The sequence below is a fragment of the Monodelphis domestica genome, chromosome 6 (assembly GCF_027887165.1).
Source record: "Monodelphis domestica isolate mMonDom1 chromosome 6, mMonDom1.pri, whole genome shotgun sequence".
NCBI lineage: Eukaryota > Metazoa > Chordata > Mammalia > Didelphimorphia > Didelphidae > Monodelphis > Monodelphis domestica.
In genome coordinates, this window is record NC_077232.1 from 225,549,620 (window position 1) to 225,569,232 (window position 19,613).

Consider the following 19,613-nt stretch of genomic DNA (forward strand, 5'->3'; position numbering starts at 1 on the left):
AACTTAAAAACTAAGATAAGTCATCTGGACACAGAAAATAGTGTCTTGAAAGTCAAATTCCACCAGCTTCAAAATGAGGCAAAGGAGATGAAAGATGAGGAAAAGGAGATGAGAGATGAAGTAAAGAGGATGAAAGATGACCTCCAAAGAAAATCAGACCAGAAGTACAGGTATGACCAAAAAGCCAGGGATGAAATCCGGGCTTTAAGAACCAGAATACAACAACAAGAATTAAGTGACCTCACAAGGCAGCAGGACACTATAAAACAAAATCAAAAGAATGAAAAAATTGAGAAAAATATGAGGCATCTCATTCAAAAAAAAGAAGATTTAGAAAAAAATTTTGAGGTGAAACAATTTAAGAATCATTGGTCTACCATTACACCATGACAAAAGAAAAAGGCTGCACATCATACTACAGGAAATTATTCAAGAAAACTGCCCAGAGAATCTAGAAAAAGAGGGAAAAGTGGAGATTGAAAGAATCCACAGATTACCTCCTGTACTTAATCTCTAACTGACAACAAGCAGGAATGTTATAGCCAAATTAAAGAACTATCAGACAAAAGAAAAAATATTACAATCGTCCAAGAATAAGTCATTCAGATACAATGGCACCACAGTGAGGATAACACAGGATCTGGTTGCATCTACACTGAAGGACCGAAAGGCATGGAATATGATATTCCAGAAAGCAAGGGAACTAGATCTACAACCAAGAATCAACTACGCAGCAAAACTGATTATATTCTTACAAGGGACAGTATGGTCATTCAACAAAATAGAAGAATTCTAAGAATTTGTAAAGACCAGACCTGAACAGAAAATTTGATTCCCAAGCACAGAACTCAAGAAAATAATCAAAAGGTAATAAAAAAAGAGGGAAAAAGAAAAACAAAACAAAACAAAGAAACAAAAAAAACCCTTTTTTTAAAGACTCAATGAGTTAAAATGATATGTATCCCTATAAGAAAAGAGGTCATTGGTACTCTTAAAAACTGTCATTATTGGACTTCCAGTCAAGATGGCTGCTTAGAGAAAGCTAAAGTTCAGATCTCTGGAAACCCTTCCCTACCGATCTCAAACTATATGCTCCTAGGGTGCCGAAATTCAAAATGATCAACAGCATAGACCCTGGGAATCCTCCTCCTGGACCTCGACCTGGATCAAAAGGTAAGGCCCCCCTCAAAAGCCAGAACCCGAGATTACTTGGACCTAAGGTGTAGGAGCACAGAGTCCAAGGCTACAGAGGGAAACTTAGACCCGAGATTGTAACCCCCTGGCCGGATCCTTCCATCCGAGTTCCAGTGAAAGTCACTGTCCTCGGAGCTCTGGGAAGCCGTGGCCCCTCCCCCCTCAGAGAGCACGGTCGTCTGAAACAACAGTAACCCTCAGGGCTGGCAAGACAGCCTCATGGCCAGCTATTCTGAAGGCAACTTCCGGAAAGCAACCCGACCCAGTCGAGGGGGCACCCAAACAGCAGAGAAACAGAGAGAGCTGGGGGAGAGTATAAACCCCTGGCTGGATCCTTTCATTCCAGTTCCAGTGAAAGTCACTGCCTTAAGGCATACTCAGTTTAATCCAGGTAAAGCTCATAGAACGAACGGACAATCTGCCCAGGATTAAAACCTCTGAACACCAGACAGATATAAGAAAAGCTAATCCTCCACATTCACAGATGGCAAACTCCACAGAAGCACAGAAGCCCCAAAATCCCAAGAAAAATAAGAAAGGGGTGATTTTAGACACATTCAATGGAGGAAAAATACAAAATACAGAGGAGATAGAAGACGATACACAAGAAAATCCCCCAAAACCTTCCAAAGGAAATGGAAACTCTCCACAAACGCATGAAGAATTAGAATCAGAAATGACCAAAAAGATGGAAGCCTTCTGGGAGGAAAAGTGGGAAAGAATGCAAAAGAAATTCACGCATCTACAAAACCGGTGTGACAAAACTGAAAAGGAAAACCAGGCTTCAAAGGTCAGAATCAGGCAACTGGAAGACATCGATCATGTAAAAGAGCAAGAATTAATAAAGCAAAGCCAAAACACCAAGAAATTAGAAGAGAACATAAAATATCTCACCAACAAGGTGACAGATCTGGAAAATAGAGGGAGAAGAGAGAATTTAAGAATAATTGGACTTCCAGAAAAGCCAGAAATAAACACCAAACTCGACATCGTGATACAAGATATAATCAAAGATTGCCCAGAGATTCTAGAACAAGGGGGTAATACAGCCACTGACAGAGCTCACAGAACACCTTCTACATTAAACCCCCAAAAGACAACTCCCAGGAATGTAATTGCCAAATTCCAAAGCTCTCAAACAAAAGAAAAAATCCTACAGGAAGCCAGAAAAAAGACAATTTAGATATAAAGGAATGCCAATCAGGGTCATACAAGACCTTGCAAGTTCTACTCTGAATGATCGTAAGGCATGGAACATGATCTTCAGAAAGGCAAGAGAGCTGGGTCTTCAACCAAGAATCAGCTACCCAGCAAAACTGTCTATATACTTCCAAGGGAAAGTATGGGCATTCAACAAAATAGAATATTTCCAACTTTTTGCAAAGAAAAGACCAGAGCTCTGTGGAAAGTTTGATACCGAAAAACAAAGAGCAAGGAATACCTGGAAAGGTAAATATTAAGGAAAGGGGAAGGAGAAAAATGTTATCTTCTTCTTTTATTCAAACTCTCTTCTATAAGGACTACATTTATATCAATCTATGTATACTAACATGTGGGGGAAATATAATGTGTAAATAGGGGGTAAAGAAAGACCAAATAGAATAATCTTTCTCACACAAAGATTCACAAGGGAAGGGGAGGGGAAGAAAACTCCTATAAGAAGGAGAGGAAGAGAGGGTTTTTTACTTAAACCTTAATCTCAGGGAAATCAACTCTGAGAGGGAAAAACATCCAGATCCAGTGGGATCTTGAATTCTATCTTTCCCAACAAGGGTAGGGAGAAGGGAAAACCAAGGGGGAGGGGGAGGGAACACAAAAAAGGGAGGGAAGAAGAGTGGGTAGGGGGAGAGAAGAAAAAGGGAGGGGCTAGAAAGGGAAACATATCAAGGGAGGGGACAAGGGGTACTGATTTAAAGTAAATCACTGGAATAAAAGGTGGAGCTGAAGAAGAAAGGTTATAATTAGGGAATGATATTAAAATGCGAGGGAGTCCACAAGTGACCATCATAACTTTGAATGTGAATGGGATGAACTCACCCATAAAACGTAGATGAATAGCAGAACGGATTAGAATCCAAAACCCTACCATATGTTGTCTCCAAGAAACACACATGAGGCGGGTAGACACCCACAAGGTCAGAAATAAAGGATGGAGTAAGACCTTCTGGGCCTCAACTGACAGAAATAAGGCAGGAGTGGTAATCATGATATCTGATAAAGCCAAAGCAAAAATACACCTGATCAAAAGGGATAGGGAAGGTAATTATATTTTGTTAAAAGGGACATTAGACAATGAGGAAATATCATTAATCAACAAGTATGAACCAAATAATATACCACCGAAATTTCTAATGGAGAAACTAGGAGAATTGAAGGAAGAAATAGACAGTAAAACCATATTAGTGGGAGACTTAAACCAACCATTATCAAATTTAGATAAATCAAAGCAAAAAATAAATAAGAAAGAGATAAAAGAAGTGAATGAAATCTTAGAAAAATTAGAATTAATAGACATATGGAGAAAAATAAATAGGGATAAAAAGGAATATACCTTCTTCTCAGTACCACATGGCACATTCACAAAAATTGACCATAAATTAGGTCACAGAAACATAGCACACAAATGCAGAAAAGCAGAAATAATGAATGCAACCTTCTCAGATCACAAGGCAATAAAAATAATGATTAGTAATGGTACATGGAAAACCAAGTCAAAAACTAATTGGAAATTAAACAATATGATACTCCAAAATCATTTAGTTAGAGAAGAAATCATAGAAACAATTAATAATTTCATCGAGGAAAATAACAATGGCGAGACATCCTTTCAAACCTTTTGGGATGCAGCCAAAGTGGTAATCAGAGGTAAATTCATATCCCTGAATGCTTATATTAACAAACTAGGGAGAGCGGAGATCAATCAATTGGAAATGCAAATGAAAAAACTCAAAAGCGATCAAATTAAAACCCCCCAGCAGAAAACCAAACTAGAAATCCTAAAAATTAAGGGAGATATTAATAAAATTGAAAGTGATAGAACTATTTATTTAATAAATAAGACAAGAAGCTGGTACTTTGAAAAAACAAACAAAATAGACAAAGTACTGGTCAATCTAATTAAAAAAAGGAAGGAAGAAAAGCAAATTCACAGCATTAAAGATGAAAAGGGGGACAGCACCTCCGATGAAGAGGAAATTAAGGCAATCATTAAAAATTACTTTGCCCAATTATATGGCAATAAATACACCAACTTAGGTGATATGGATGAATATATACAAAAATACAAACTGCCTAGACTAACAGAAGAAGAAATAGAATTCTTAAATAATCCCATATCAGAAAATGAAATCCAACAAGCCATCAAAGAACTTCCTAAGAAAAAATCCTCAGGGCCTGATGGATTCACCTGTGAATTCTATCAAACATTCAGAGAACAGTTAATCCCAATACAATACAAACAATTTGACATAATAAGCAAAGAGGGAGTTCTACCAAACTCCTTTTACAACACAAACATGGTACTGGTTCCAAAACCAGGCAGATCAAAAACAGAGAAAGAAAACTATAGACCAATCTCCCTGATGAATATAGATGCAAAAATCTTAAATAGGATACTAGCAAAAAGACTCCAGCAAGTGATCAGAAGGATCATCCACCATGATCAAGTAGGATTTATACCAGGGATGCAGGGCTGGTTCAATATTAGGAAAACCATCCACATAATTGACCACATCAACAAGCAAAGCAACAAGAACCACATGATTATCTCAATAGACGCAGAAAAAGCCTTTGATAAAATACAACACCCATTCCTATTAAAAACACTAGAAAGCATAGGAATAGAAGGGTCGTTCCTAAAAATAATAAACAGTATATATCTAAAACCATCAGCTAATATCATCTGCAATGGGGATAAACTAGACGCATTCCCAATAAGATCAGGAGTGAAACAAGGATGCCCATTATCACCTCTACTATTTGACATTGTACTAGAAACACTAGCAGTAGCAATTAGAGAAGAAAAAGAAATAGAAGGCATCAAAATAGGCAAGGAGGAGACCAAATTATCGCTCTTTGCAGATGACATGATGGTCTACTTAAAGAATCAACAACTTTAGCAAAGTTGCAGGATACAAAATAAACTCACATAAATCATCAGTTTTTCTATATATCTCCAACACAGCTCAGCAGAAAAAACTAGAAAGAGAAATCCCATTCAAAATCACCTTAGACAAAATAAAATACCTAGGAATCTACCTCCCGAGACAAACACAGGAACTATATGAACACAACTACAAAACACTCTCCACAGAACTAAAACTAGACTTAAGAAATTGGAAAAACATTAACTGCTCATGGATAGGACAAGCCAATATAATAAAAATGACCATCCTACCCAAACTTATTTATCTATTTAGTGCCATACCCATTGAACTACCAAAATTCTTCTTCACTGATTTAGAAAAAAACATAACAAAATTCAATTGGAACAACAAAAGATCAAGGATATCCAGGGAAATAATGAAAAAAAAAAAACACATATGATGGGGGCCTTGTAGTCCCTGACCTTAAACTATATTACAAAGCAGCAGTCATCAAAACAATTTGGTACTGGCTAAGAAACAGAAAGGAAGATCAGTGGACTAGACTGGGGGAAAGTGACCTCAACAAGACAGTCTATGACAAACGCAAAGATCCTAGCTTTTGGTACAAAAATCCAGTATTCGATAAAAACTGCTGGGAAAATTGGAGAGTGGGAACTAGGGGAACTGATTAAAAACAAACACTGGTGTAGAATAAAATAGTGAAAGAAGAAAAGGCAGGACTAGGATTAGAAATCAAAATTCTGGGAAATACACAGCTGGTAAACATAACTCTGAATGTGAATGGAATAAAAACCCATAAAATTCAAGTGAATATCAGAGTGGATTAGAATCCAAAACCCTACCATATGCTGTCTACAAGAAACACACATGAGGAAGTTAGATACACATAGGGCAAAAGTAAGAGGAGGGAACCAAATATCTTGGGTATCAACTGATAAAAAGAAGGCAGTAGTCACAATCATGATATCTGACAAAGCCAAAGTCAAAAGAAATCTACTTAATAGAGATAGGGAAGGTACTTACATCCTGATAAAAGAAAGTATAGACAATGAGGAAATATCAATAATCAACATGAATGCACCAAGTGGCTTAGCATCCAAATTTCTAAAGGAGAAACTAGTAGAACTCAAGAAAGAAATAGATAAAAAATATATTAGTGGGAGACCTGAACATTCCTCTATCTGAACAGGATAAATCAAACCAAAAAAAAATACATAAGAAAGAGGTAAGAGAAGTGAATGAAATCTTAGAAAAATTAGAGTTAGTATTTATGTGGAGAAAAATGAATAGGGACAAAAAAGAATATACCTTCTTTTCAGCAGCACATAGTACATTCACAAAAATTGACCATGTATTAGGGCACAAAAAAATTGCAAACAAGCTCAAAAGAGCAGAAATAATAAATACAACCTTCATAGATGACAATGCGATGAAAATAATAATTAGTAAGGGAATATGGAGAGTTAAATCAAAAATTAATTGGAAATTGAACAATGTGATTCTCCAAAACCAGTTAGTCAAAGAACAAATTATAGAAACAATTAATAATTTCATTGAAGAAGATGACAATGATGAGACATCCTTTCAAAACCTACGGGATGCAGCCAAAGCAGTACTCAGGGGCAAATTTATATCCTTGAGTTCATATATTAACAAATTAGAGAGGGAAGAGGTCAATGAATTGGTCATGCAAATTAAAAAACTAGAAAGTGAACAAATTAAAAATCCTCAGATGAAGACTAAATGAGAGATCCTAAAAATAAAAGGAAAATTTAATAAAATTGAAAATCAAAGAACTATTGATTTAATAAATAAGACTAGAAGCTAGTACTTTGAAAAAACAAATAAAATAGACAAAGTATTGGTCAGTCTAATTAAAAAAAGGAAAGAAGAAAACCAAATTGACAGTATCCAAGATGAAAAGGGTGACCTCACCTCTAATGACGAGGAAATTGAGGCAATCATTAAAAACTATTGTACCCAATTATATGGTAACAAATATGGCAATCTAGATGATATGGATGGATACTTACAAAAATATGAATTGCCTAGACTAAGAGAAATGAAATAGATTACCTAAATAACCCCATATCAGAAAAAGAAATCAAACAAGCCATCAAAGAGCTCCCTAAGAAAAAATCCCCAGGTCAAGATGGATTCACAAATAAATTCTATCAAACATTCATAGAATAACTAATCCCAATATTATACGAACTATTTGACAGAATAAGGCAAGAAGTAGTTCTACCAATTTCATTTTATAATATAAATATCTGACTCTAAAGCCAGGCAGGTCAAAAACAGTGGAAGAAAATTATAGACCAAACTCCTTAATTAATATAGATACAAAAATCTTAAATCGGATACCAGCAAAAAGACTCAAGCAAGTGATAAGGAGGGTTATCCATTATGACCAGGTAGAATTCATACCAGGAATTCAAGGATGGTTCAATATTAGGAAAACCATCCACATAATTGACCACATTTACAAGTAAACTGAGAAAAATCACATGATTATCTGAATAGATACAGAAAAGCCTTTGACAAAATGCAACACTCATTCCTATTGAAAACACTAGAAAGCATAGGAATAGAAGGGCCTTTCCTAAAAATAATGAACGGTATATATCTAAAACCATCAGCAAACATCATCTGCAATGGGGATAAACTAGAACCCTTCCCAATAAGATCAAGAGTGAATCAAGAATGCCCATTATCACCTCTATTATTTAATATGGTACTAGAAACACTAGTAGTAGCAATTAGAGAAGGAAAACAAATTGAAGATTTTGAATTTGACAATGAGGAGACCAAGTTATCACTCTTTGCAGATGATATGATGATCTACTTAAAGAATCCTAGAGAATCAATCAAAAAGCTAGTGGAAATAATCAACAACTTTAGCAAAGTCGCAGGATACAAAATAAACCCACATAAGTCATCAGCATTTCTATATATCTCTTAAACATCTCAGCAGCAAAAATTAGAAAGAGAAATTCCATTTAAAATCACCCTAGACAATATAAAATACTTAGGAATCTATCTGCCAAGACAAATAGAGGAACTCTATAAACACAACTACCAAATACTTTCCACACGATTAAAACTAGATCCAAACAATTGGAAAAGCATTGATTGCTTATGGGTAGGATGAGCTAACATAATAAAAATGACCATGCTATACAAATTAATTTATTTATTTAGTGTTATACCCATTGAATTGCCAAAAACCTTTCTAACTGGATTAGAAAAAAAAAACAACACTATGTTCATTTGGAAGAACAAAAGATCAAAGATATCCAGGGAAATCATGAAAAAAATGCAAAGGAAGGTAGCCTTGAAGTACAAAATCTCAAACTATACTATAAAGCAGTGGTTATCAAAACAATTTGGTACTGGCGAAGAGACATAAAGGAGGATCAGTGGAATAGACTTGGAGTAAATGACCGCAGCAAGACAGTCTATGATTAGCCCAAAGATCCCAGTTTTGGGGACCAAAATCCACTATTTGAAAAAAACTGCTGGGAAAATTGGAAGACAGTATGGGAGAGATTCGGTTTGGATCAACATCTCACACCCTATGCCAAGATAAACTCAGAATGGGTGAATGACTTGAATATAAAGAAGGAAACTATAAGCAAATTAGCTGAACACAGAATAGTATACATGTCAGATCTTTGGAAAGAAAAGACTTTAAAACCAAGAAAGAGCTAGAAACAAATCACAAAACATAAAGTAAATAATTTTGATTATGTCAAATTAAAACATTTTTGTACAAACAAAACCAATGCAACCAAAATTAGAAGGGAAGCAACAAATTGAGAAACAATCTTCATAACAAAAACCTCTGACAAAAGTCTAATTACTCAAATTTAAAAAGAGCTAAACCAATTATACAAAAAGTCAAGCAATTCTCCAATTGATAAATGGGCAAGAGATATGAATAGACAATTTTCAGTTAAAGAAATAAAAAATATTAATAAGCACATGAAAAACTGTTCTAAATCTCTTATCATCAGAGATGCAAATCAAAGCAACTCTGAGCTATCATCTCACACCCAGCAAATTGGTTAACATGACAGCAATGGAAAGTAATGAATGCTGTAGCAGATGTGGTAAAGTTGGGACATTAATGCATTGCTGGTGGAATTGTGAATTGATCCAACCATTCTGGAGGATAATTTGGAACTATTCCCAAAGGGCGCTAATGCCCTTTGATCCAGCAATAGCACTGCTGGATTTGTATCCCAAAGAGATAATAAGGAAAAAAAAACTGATACAAGAATATTCATAGTTGTGCTCTTTGTGGTGGCAAAAAAAAATAAAAGGAAAATGAGGGGATACCCTTTAATTGGGGAATGGCTGAACAAATTGTGTTATCTGTTGGAGATGTAATACTATTGTGCTCAAACGAATAATAAACTGGAGGGATTCCATGTGAACTAGAATGAACTCCAGGAATTGATGCAGAGTGAAAGGAGCAGAACCAGGAGAACATTGTACATAGATACTGATACACTGTGGTAGAATTGAATGGTCTTCTCCATTAGTAATGGACTCCAAAGTCCAAAGTAATGGACTTCTCCATTAGTGGCAATTCAGTGATCCTGAACAACTTATATTGATCTGTGAGAAAAAAACACTATCCACATTCAGAGGAAAAACTGTGAGATTAGAAACATCTTAGTAAAACAACTGCTTGAATACATGAGTTGAGGGGATATGGTTGGGGATACAGACTCTAAATGAACACCCCCTGCCAACAACAACAACATGGAAATAGGTTTTGATCACAGACACATATAATACCCAGTGAAATTGTGCATCAGCTATGGGAAAGGATGGGGGTGGGGAGGGAGGGAAATAATATGATTCTTGTATCCAAGGAATAATGTTCAAATTGACTAAATAAATTGATTCAAATTAAATTAAATTTAAAATTAAAACATGTCTTTCTCAAATTTCCTCTTCAATAGTCTTTTCAATTGGGAAATGTTGGGGGGGGGGGTAATATTTCCAGTCACAGACAGGAAAAAGTGAGTAACCATCAGGAGAAAGTCTTTTTCTACCTTCTCTCTTCAATTTCTCCTGACTGAGAGATCAACTCCTCTACTAGCCAGAATCTTCTCCTCCTCAAGATTCCAATCTCCTTGGGCCCCTCCCCCTTCATGGTGATCTGTTCCACATACTCTTCATCCTAACACTTTTCTTATATGCTAGCCTTTGTCACACACCTAATAAATCTATCATTATTAGTGAAATTAAACGGAGCTTACATAGATAGAGGGTATGGGTATAAGTTAATTATGTTGGATTAATCCAAAAAAAGTAAAGGGTGAAAAAGAAGAATGAACTGAGAGAAGAAGGAAAGGGGGAGATAAGATATGGGAAATGTAAAAAAAAATGCTTTTTATCTCAAGAGAGAGAATTGTTGAACTGTGTGTACAAATTAAAATATAATTTTCTAACTTTATCCTTTTTGGTTTTTTTGGAAATGGCTAATAAAGTAATGTTTTTCATGATTTCATATGTATAACTGATATATTGCAAGCCTTTTTAGTGGGTGGCATAGGGAATAGAAGGGCATAAGAGAATGTGGATCTCAACTTTTTAAAAATGATGCTAAAATATATATTTTTAATGATCCTTACCTTCCACTTTTGAATTAATACTATGTATTGGTTCTAAGAGTGGTAAGGGCAAGGCAGTGGGGGTTAAGTGACTCCCCAAGAGTCAAATACCTGCAATGTGTTTGAGGACATATTTGAACCTAGGACCTCCTGTCTATAAGCCTAGTTCTCAATCCACTGAGCTACCCAGCTTCCCACTGTTAAAATATTTTTTAAAGGAGGAAAAAGAAGAAAGCTTAAAGGTGGATAGAATTATAAGAGATTCTCACTAGTTTAAGGAATTTAAGGGTTCTTGAACATAGAACTGGAAACATTGGAGATAATAGCAAGATCAAGTATATTCCTAAATCTATATTTAGCTGAGGTGGAATGAAAATCAAGACTTGGTATATTAATAAACTGAGAAGATATTTGAAGAAACATCAACATTATACTGAAGTCCTAAAATACTATGATAGAAGGCATTCCAGTGGAGATGGAAATTATAAAATATATTAAGCTCACTTAGAAAGGATGGAATATATTTTATATTTCAGGAGATTACAAACATATCTACTTCAGGTAATAAATTTAGAGTGAACCTCAGAGATGAGGTAACTAAATGAAAATGACAGAGGAAAACTTTGAAACTAGCAATGGAAAATAAATAGTTTTCTGAATATACTTCCAACATCAATGGATTAGATCATTTTTAAAAACAGTGATAATTATTGGGAAAAGTCTAGGGATTCAGAGTCATAAGAAGCCAGTTATTCAATGAAAGCTCAAATGTGGAAGGAACATGAGATAAAGGAGTCCAGAAAGAATGGGAGACTTAATTATAAAGAGAGAGTTTCAAAGAACAAAGCAGAATGGATGGGCAAATGTAGAGAGAGACATTGCTAGGAAGGGTTCAAGTTGATGAGAGTAAGGGAACAAGTAACAGAGCTTAGAGAGGGAGATTGGCATTCATGGATTTGGTATTGCTGGTTCTGTAAGAGTAAGAAAAGAAGGAAGCTGGATAATCCTGGGAGGGAATCAGTAAATTTATTAAAGATTTCAGTGATATAAAATTGTTCACATGTATGTAAGTGCCCTGTGTGAATATATAGATTCAAGATGTTCATGTATCTTCTTTTAAAGTCCTACAATGCCTCCTTTAAGCATGGGGATAACTTTAGGTTTTTCATGGCTATGTCAGTAATGTACAAATTCCTGAAAAGCTATAAATGTAGTAATCTGATATATACACATATATATATATACACATATATATATACATACATATTTCTTTTCTCTGCAGAATGAGAGCTAATTTCAGAGACTCATCATTTGTTGAGCTTTAGTATGGCGAGTTTTCTGGTCAAACTGTAAACCTTAAAATTTCTTAGACTTATGAATGTTGGAAATTTCCCCGTTGGGAAATTTCATACTTAAAAAAATCTCCTACTGATAGTAAGAACTCTATTGGAATATGAAACTCCTTGGCATGGGAGGATCCTTCTCCTCCCTACTTAAGACTACTTTAGCACAGAAACCTTTTGCTAAACAATGGAAAGGGCTTTGACCTATTCTTAAGCATAGAACAGGAAGTTCTTTGAGTCATGATTTATTTTAGAATTGATACAATAGAGATACTTGGAATGACAGAACCAGGTCTTGCAAACTACAATCTCTACCCTACTCAGAGTAACAGGATTTAGGAAGGGTTGCAGCAAAGATCAAGATTTAATTATTTGAGAATATGACCTTCAACAGACATGTGCAAAGGGGGCAGACCTCTGGGTGGTGCCGGGTTAAGCTAGAGCCACCATTGGCACAGGGGAGACATCGACAGTGATTGGTAGATGTGAGGACTGAGGGGAGGGAACTTAGATTGTTGGCTTAAAGATAGCGGGGTCTGAGGACTGGGAGGAGTTGATGCTCTGAGGAGGTTCATGCTCTGAAGGAGGTCGGAGAGGAGAGAGGTCCTGGAGGGAGAGCTCCTGGAGAGGTCTTGAAGGAGGATGTGGAAGGAGAACCCAGGAGGAATCAGGAGGAGGATTCTCTGGAACAGTTATTGAAAGGAGGCTCTCTTGAAGGTGAAGCCTGAGGTTGGCATGAGAAGACTTACCTAGAGAGATCTTGGGTGAGTGATAAAACTGACTGATTTATCTCTTAGGACTGAGGTCTAGCCCTTACTGGCTTGAGATCCTTCATTCTTATTCCTTTCTTGCTTTCTCTCTTTTTCTATTGATTAATCAGTGTATTATAAATTAAATTTCTCTATAAAACCCAGTTGGCTTAGGCATATTCATAAATTGGGACTATATTCCCTGGCGACCATCTTATATTTATATAAAACCAAGACACAGTAGAAAACATATTTTAGCAGTCATAATTGTTGTATATTTCCCTTGCTCCCAAACATTTTAATTATCACAGTTTATGGCTCCCACTCTCTTATCTACAACTATTTAACGCTCAAAACTATTTTAAATTTAACAGTTTATGGCGACCACGAATTTGGTGAGAAAACCCTCAAAATATTTCTGTGAAATCTATTTCCTTTATTTTTTTTTTGCTTTATTACTTGCATATCAGTCAGTTTTGTTTTCTTTTTTTAACTTGACTTCAAATTTACAGCTGCAAGAATGGGTGAGTAAAACACCTTTTTTTCTCCTTAAATTAAGCTGTTTTAGATCTTAGCAACAGGGCCCTAAGGTCCTGGCTAGCAATTGCCTAAATTAAGACTAGAAAAACCTGGGAAAACTTTTTTGGCCTTGTCCTGCTTCCCACGTTTTTTACTTTAGAAATATAGTGTCACAGACAGTTCAGAACTTAGTTAACAACTGGAGTTTCAGTAAATACTTTGTTCTTTTCTTAATACAAACATTGGTCTTCGACTTACTTAGCAACTGGCTCAGAATACTAAGCCTAGAGAAGTTTTGACTCATACTAGAGGAGTAAGTGTTTATACCAACATAACTACTGGTTCAATTCAATTAGATACAGCAAATATATTTAAAGCACTTACTATTGAGAAAGTATTGTGTTAGGTCCTGGATATGCAAAGCCTCAAGGAGTTTACAATTAAGAATGAGTTAATGTGAAAGTAGGGGAGAATAATGACATCTAAAATAAAGAGGTATCACCTTAGCTGAACCATGAAGAAAAAGAAATCCTTAAACAGATAGAGATAAGAAGGGATTACATTCCAGAAATTAGGAACAGTATGTAAAAATTCATGAAGGCAGGAGATGGCATGTTGAATTTAGTGAAAGGATAGGTGCCCAAAATAGACTAAAATCTAGATTTTGGAAAGTCTATATTAATATAAACATCTAGCATTGCAAACAGAAATTAAATTGTAAATAACATTGAAGAATAGGCTGAAAAGTTTGAATTTTATTCTAGAGGCAATAAAGATTTTTGACATAAGGGTGGAAGAGACTATATTCGTAAATGCATTTATTTAGTTGCATATTGTGTGTATTTGCCTCTGAAAATACAACATATGTGCAATTTAAATGGAAGGAACAATGATTTAAAGAAAACAAACAGGGAAAATAAATCTACAAATTATTGAGTATTTAATCAATAAATAGTTTTTATAAAAGTATAAAACTGCAGAAGAAAAATAAGGGAAAATGTATTTTGCAGGATCCCAAATTTTAGTTCCAAAAGATGAGAATAAGAGTATGTTTTTGAAAACATTTCATTAGATTACAGACTCCTTGGTCATGGAAAATATGAATTGCCCATGTACAACAACATTATCATTAGACTATGCCAATACCCATGGGATGGCAGCCAAAATGGCAGTAATTTTCTGAAAGCAACTCAGACCTGAACTTATTCCAAAAGGCATCCATTCACAACAAAGAAGGCCTTTGTGAGACCAAAAACAAAGTTGTGACTGTGCCCAGAAAAGGGATATCTGTAGACATCCTTCTGTCAGGAAAAAAAAAAAGTACCCGTTGAAAAGTCAATGCCTTTGATACCAATTGTAGTTAAACATCCAAAATGGAAAATTATTAGAACACTGCAATAATAAAAGCCCTCTCTCCTGCTTGTCTGATTTTTGTTACTAGATATGTTTTGTAAGATGAGAATGAAAGGTGTCAGGAAGCACTTGAAATAGTAGAAAATATTTAGCTGTGGATTTATCAATGGTAAAATTGGGAACCTCATCCAAGTTCTTTGATCTCATATCTACCATAAGCCAATGAAACATCGAATAGGGCAAACAACAATAAAATGATTTTTTCATATCCAGTCAAAGTCTGTATGATAAAAGAAATCATTTTGGAGATTAAGAATCACGGAAAATAAGAGATGATAGAATTGGAGTCCTAAGGGTTTTGAATTATTAATGCAAGTAGCCAGCAAGCAAGGTTCAGTCTGATGACAAAACTGGATGTTATTTTTCAAGAGATTATTGAAAATTATCCATTGTCTTTTATCAATACCTACTTAAACTTTAAAGTATTTCTAAGTAAGAACAAGTTGTTTTAATGTGAAGAGCCCAAAATTTGTCATCAGGTATGAAAACTATGGCCACCTCAGTAAATTTATAGGTTTAATCTTATATCAGTTAAGATCTTGACTGTGTAAGGATGAAGCCTAGAAGTATTGATCTCAAACAGAAAGTTCTGACCACATCAAAACTCTATTTTGATTGAAAAATAGAAAAGCAGATGAACAGAAAAGAGTAGTTTAAGGAAAACCCAGAAGTAAGTGAACATATTTGTTCAGATTTATATAAAGCGCAAAGTATGAAGTATAAGATTAAGAAATTCATTTTTTCTTTTAAATCCTTATATTCCATCTTGGAAAAAATAATAAGTGAAGGATAAGCAATTGGGTTTAAGTAACTTGTCCAGGGTTACACAGCTAGGAAGTGTCTGGGCCAAATTTCAACACAGGACCTCCCATTTTTACAGCTGGCTTGCTATCCTCTGATCCACCTAATTGTCCATTAGGAATTTATTTTTCCAATATCTCCAAGTAAAATAAAAAAGCAGTTTGGTTTTAAAAAAAAGGGGGGCTATGAAAATTACCTTACATTGAATTCCCAGTCTAGATTTAAGTTGTATGTAATATAATATTAAAAGGCATAATGTTTTAAAATATAATGAGAAGCATCTTTCAGATTTGACTTGTCAAATTTGTAGAGGAGATTGTAAGGGATAAAGGGAAGCTTTTGCATGAACAAAATCAATGAACCTAGAATGAAGAGAAAAGCTACCATTTTATTTTCTTTGAAGAGGGTGTATCAGGCTTTGTATCAAGTAATTCTGATTTAAAGATAATATTCCTGATAAATATGGAACTAAACTAAATATAAAAAAATAAGAGCCATTTCTCATTCAGTAAGTGGTCAAAAATATGGTCAAATCATTTTAAAAGAAAAACAGAAAAAATCAATGATCACGTGAAGTAATGCTACAAATAATTAATAATAATAGAAATAAAGAATAAGAACTAGAGAAATAATAATGAGATGGATGGAAGGAAGGAAGGAAGGAAGGAAGGAAGGAAGGAAGGAAGGAAGGAAGGAAGGAAGGAAGGAAGGAAGGAAGGAAGGAAAAAAAAACTGTTTTACTTGATATCCATCAAGTTGACAAGATGAAAAGGTCACTAAAGACAGTGATACCATTACTAGGCATATTCTCCAAAGAAATAAAACATAGAAAGATTCACATATAATATAATAGCATATGTTTTTCAAAATGAACTTTAGTAGCAAAGTAGTTATCCATAGATGAAGTATTTGAATAAATTATGTCCCTTTTATAATATAATATCACATTATAAAAACAAATATGAAGAATCCACTGAAACTTGAAAAGTCTTCTATGAATTGATTGAGAACAAAGAGAGCAGAAACATCAGAAGAAAATATGCACAATGGCTATAAGAAGTCAAAGATAAACAGCAATGCAAAGAAGTCCAACTGCATTAAAGCAAATAATCCATCTTGTTCCTAATGAACATAAAATGAAGCACATTTTCTTTTGTCCAGGAAAGAACTTGAGGAATGCAGGGCTAAAATATTGCATGTGCTACTACATAGAGATCCATTCTTATTTAGGTTTATTTCTGCTTTTATTTTTATAAGGAAGGGCTCAGTATGGAAATGGTATATTGGGATATCATGTTAAATATCTGTATATATATAATACACACATGCATATGTACATACATACATGCAATAAATAATAAGTCTTTAAAAGGAAATGTGGTCATGATCAGCATATTTGATGTAATTTTAATATCAGGATTCTATAGAAATAGTATTGAGTTTATAATACCTCTTTCCCATTCTGACCCCACTTCATCAAGTTTCCTCAAATAGTTGTTGCTTCTCTGGGTGGCCATGTGGCTAACAAATAGAGTGCTTGGTCTAAAGTCAGGAAGACTCATCTTAATGAGTTCACATCTGGCCAAAGGCACTTATTAGCTATGTGACCCTGGGCAAGTCACTTAATCTCTACTCATAAATACTGAAACATGCAAATGTTTCAAGAGAAGTTATGATCATGTTTTCATATAAACTTAAGCTAATATAATAGAATAATCAGAAATTACTAATAACTTTAACATTAAAAATACAACAAAACTTTAGATGAGATATTTTTCCTTTCAGATAGAAGTCAGACGGGGAGAGAAACACTTCATTATTTGCAGGAATTCTCACTGAGAATGAAAATCATAAATGATTGACAGGCCTCTCATTGTGGCCCCACATAGCCCATCTGGTTTCAGTCTACGAAAGCAATGGCCACAGCTGAACCTAGTTATGCCTAACACCAACTGTGGCCAGCTGCACCCCCTTTACTCTGCATCACTGACATCTATTTCCTCTGCTACTCATACTTTTCAAACCACTCAGTCTTCCTCCCCTCACTGTCTTACCACCAGACTCCTGTGATTTCATGAGTCATGGCCAGAATGATCTTTGTCTCTTCCGTTGTGCTCTACTCTTGTCCAAATACCATGTGTTTGCTCACTTCTCACAGCTTCTCACAATAGCTTCTCCAGAAGAAGAGAAACATTGAGATTTGGTACATAAACATTTATTAAGTGAATACTCTGTCAGGCACTGAGCTAAGTGCTGGAGATGCAAAGAAAATTTAAAAAAAACTGTCTCTGCTCTATCGAATGCCTAGCTAACTGGCATAATCCAGTGGTAAAGAGAACATGCAAATATCCATGTTCAAACAAGTTATACAAAATAAATAGGGAATAATCAACATAATTAATGCACCAGAATTTAAAAGATTTAAAAAACTTCTGTTATGATTGGATTTAACTGAGAGTTGAAGGAAGCCAGGGATGCTAGAAAGTGGAGCTGAGGACAGAGTAGGGTCATAGGAAGCTGAGGAATTCCATTCTCTTCAAGAGTACATGTCCTTGGCAGAGAGAAAATAAGGACAAGCTACATTTAGAAAAAAAATCACATAATCTGATTTTTCCTAATCAATTTTTCTGACATCCATTAGAGCTCTTAGGTGGTACATGGAACTGATGCTGTCTCCTACCATATAAACAACTGAACATTTTTACTGAATTGGCTGGTTAATGATTTTATTTGAAACAAATCAAATCATAGAAAAGGAAATTTTGTGTATGAAGATACACCCTTATCAGATGCTATCCATTAACATTTTCCTGCTTGTTAGTTCACTTAATATAACATATAAGTGAAATGAATTTCTCTCTTACATTAGAATAGTGAAACACTTCAAGGAACTGTGAATAATCCTTTCACTGACAGTTTGCAATATGTCTGTGACTTGGTAGATGGTCTTTAAGTGGAGCTGTGGCCAAAGTAATCATCCCCTCTGCCCAGGTGGCTGATGATCATATCTTAATTTAAATAAGCTGGTTCTCAGACAACAGACCTGTCTTTCCCCGGGGCTATATAAGATTAGAAAAATGTGATGCTATTTAAAATAATAACAATCAAGAGGCAGGGTGCTAAGTCTACTGGAGGTAAATGTCACATGAATTACAGGAAGCAGAAAAAAATTGGATGTTCATAGATGAGAACAAAAATTTCCAGATGGAGAAAATAGCCATACTTGTCACATTTGCATTATATGATACTGAGAAAATATTTTGTTATGTATAATAAAAATAATAAGATAATAAAATAAACATCATCAAAGGATTATCTACCATATTATTTATCATCTACCTTTCTATCCATCCATTCATCCATTTATCTATCTATCTATCTATCTATCTATCTATCTATCTATCTATCTATCTCTCTATCTATCTCTATCTGTTTGTCTGTCTGTCTGTCTCTGCTGTCTTTCCTGTCTACTTGTTACCAGGTACTAGAATTTAAAGATATTGAGAAAGACTTCAAGTATAAGATTGGACTCAACTGAGATTTGAAGGAAGCCATAGCAAGTCATTAGGCTGTTTATGAAAGCATTGAAGAATTATAATCTGCATGTATGGAGGAAGTAGGCCTCACTATTAAAAATTTTGGTCCTTTAAGTATTCCAACATTAAAGCTTAATTTTGCCTGTACAGAAAATGAAAAAGTGAACCCTATGTGGTACTGAGCACAGAGAGTGGAATCAGATGGACTTAGTCACAGCAATGCACTAGACCAGTGGCAGAAACAATTGGGAAATGATGACATAAGGACAATGGAGGAAATAAGATATGAAATATGGAGATCAATAGCAAATTATAATAGAAC